This window comes from Neoarius graeffei, chromosome 2 (genome assembly GCF_027579695.1).
Source record: "Neoarius graeffei isolate fNeoGra1 chromosome 2, fNeoGra1.pri, whole genome shotgun sequence".
NCBI classification, from domain to species: Eukaryota; Metazoa; Chordata; class Actinopteri; order Siluriformes; family Ariidae; genus Neoarius; species Neoarius graeffei.
In genome coordinates this window covers 49,343,875-49,346,839 of record NC_083570.1, presented here as the reverse complement: position 1 = coordinate 49,346,839, position 2,965 = coordinate 49,343,875, and positions in this window count along the sequence as shown.

Below are 2,965 nucleotides of genomic sequence, written 5' to 3'. Positions count from 1 at the left end.
GAAAATTCTCAGATTGGTTTGAGCTGCCAGGAAGGATATAGTAACTCATATAATCACTCTTTCCAACCATGGTGAGCAGAAAAGCATATGCAACAGCAGAAGACCACATTCGGTCCATCTGGCACCAACCATATCTGTATGCAGCAGCAGAAGACCACATTAGGTTCCACTCCTGCCAGCCAAGAACATGAATCTTAGAATCAAGAACAAGTTCCTAATAGTATTGTGCTGTTGTCAAGGGATTGGCTGATTAGAAAAGTGTGAGTGTATATACATCCATTATCTGTAGCCACTTCTCCTGTTCTACAGGGTCGCAGGCAAGCTGGAGCCTATCCCAGCTGACTATGGGCAAGAGGCGGGGTACACCCTGGACAAGTCGCCAGATCATCGCAGGGCTGACACACACACACACACACACACACATATATATATAGTGTGTGTGTGTACAGTGGTACTTGAAAGTTTGTGAACTTAGGTCTGCAGAAATAGGACCTAAAACATCATCAGATTTTCACACAAATCCTAAAAGAAGATAAAGAGAACACAAAAATAGAACTTTTTGGTTTAAATGAGAAGCGTTATGTTTGGAGAAAGGAAAACACTGCATTCCAACATTACAACCTTATCCCATCTGTGAAACATGGTGGTGGTAGTATCATGGTTTGGGCCTGTTTTGCTGCATCTGGGCCAGGATGGCTTGCCGTCATTAATGGAACAATGAATTCTGAATTATACCAGTGAATTGTAAAGGAAAATGTCAGGACATGTGTCCATGAACTGAATCTCAAGAGAAGGTGGGTCATGCAGCAAGACAACAAACATAAGCACACAAGTCATTCTACCAAAGAATGGTTAACAAAGAATAAAGTTAATGTTTTGGAATGGCCAAGTCAAAGTCCTGACCTTAATCCAATCGAAATGTTGTGGAAGGACCTGAAGCGAGCAGTTCATGTGAGGAAACCCACCAACATCCCAGAGCTGGAGCTGTTCTGTACGGAGGAATGGGTTAAAATTCCTCCAAGCCGGTGTGCAGGACTGATCAACAGTTACCAGAAACGTTTAGTTGCAGTTATTGCTGCACAAGGGGGTCACACCAGATACTGAAAGCAAAGGTTCACATACTTTTGCCACTCACAGATATGTAATATTGGATAATTTTCCTCAATAAATAAATGACCAAGTATAATATTTTTGTCTCATTTGTTTAATTCAGTTCTCTTCATCTACTTTTAGGACTTGTGTGAAAATCTGATCATGTTTTAGTTTATAATTATGCAGAAATATAGAAAATTCTAAAGGGTTCACAAACTTTCAAGCACCACTGTATGTATGTATGTATATATGTATGTGTGTGTGTGTGTGTGTGTGTGTGTGTGTGTGTGTGTGTATGAGAGAGAGGATATTACACAGTTACACAATCTCAGAACCATTGAATGAAAGCAAACAGGCAGCTGACTCTACTATATGCCAATGGGCAGAAATGTTGGCGATGCTCTTTTGATGTGCGGCCGACCCGCTTCAGTATAGCCCGCTTCAGGTCCAGGTACTCCAGCATTCTGGTGACAGAGAGCTGTCGAGTCATGAGCTGGGCTTCCTCCAACAGGATTGGCAATAGACAGGCCACCCATTGGGAGGTTGTCCACAAGCTCGCCCCTATGACACGCTCAAACAGCTTGACAAAGGCTTCTGGGTCATCCTGCAGCCCCAGCTTGACCAGCTGGATGGGAATGGTAGCTGGAGGAGTGACCCCTGGAGTACCCACTGACTGGACTAGGCTTCAGATCACCCACCGGTCTTCTGTCTGGGCCTCCAGCAGAGTTGGGAAGTACTGCCCCTGATCTATGGACAGCACAATGAGGTCTTGCTGGCTCTGGAGGTTGCTGACAAGTGTCTGGGGGAGCTTTTTTGCTGGTTCAGACACCATGGTGACATCTGTTCCTCAATTCCAGGTTTTGGCACTAGTGTGACACTTTCCTTGACTTCAGCCTAACTCCTCGCCATTCACAGCTGACATTCAACCATGCCCTCACTGCCACAACGTGCTACATGAACTTTTCGTCTACTGCAGAACCAAATGCCTTGTTTAAAATACTTAGTTTACTGAAGCCATGGTGTTCAACAAAAATTCGCTCCTTGGTTTTAAGTAATACACAGACAGACAGCAACATTCACATGCAAGTTTAGACATGCACATCAATCTCTCTCTCGCTTCCTCCCTTTCTCTCTGTCTCACACAAACACATTGCGTGCAACTCACAATCATGGTATTTTTCAGTGCTTGCATGGAATAATAGCCTGCAATGCCATAATGGTTGAACAAACAAAAAGGAGAAAAACACAGTGGAAATGAGATTAATTCAAAGCTGGCAATGAGATTAATGAATGGAGTTGACCTGTATGCAGTGCAAGTGTCAGATTTCAATGTTAGAGGTTTTTTGTTAGAGAACATACATAAAAAACATCATCATGAAGACCAAGGAGCAATCAAAACTATTTTGGGACTAGAAGTTCTGGAAAAGTATATTATGGCTTGGTTATAAAACTATCCCAAGCTTTGAATATCTTGCAGAGCAACATTAAACCCATTATTTAAAAATGCACAGAATAGGCCACAATCATGACTTTACCTAGAGGAGGCTGATTTAGAAAATGGTCAAGGGACCAAGAGGCCAAAGGTAATTTTGAAGGAGCTGGAAAGATCTCAGATCAGAGAAGCTTTTCACAGGACAACCACAGCCCAGACATTTCACAAAGCTTGTGTGTGGTGAGTCATGAAATCGTGTTTGGAAATTGTGAAAAGGCATACTGGAGACTCAGCAAACATGTGGATTAAAGTTTCCTGGCATGATAAGACCAAAATGTTACTTTTTGGCCTTGGCACAAAGCTCTGCATTTGGCAGAAATCCAATACTGCTCAATAGACTGAGAACACCATCCCCACAGTGAAGCATGGTGCTGGTAGCAT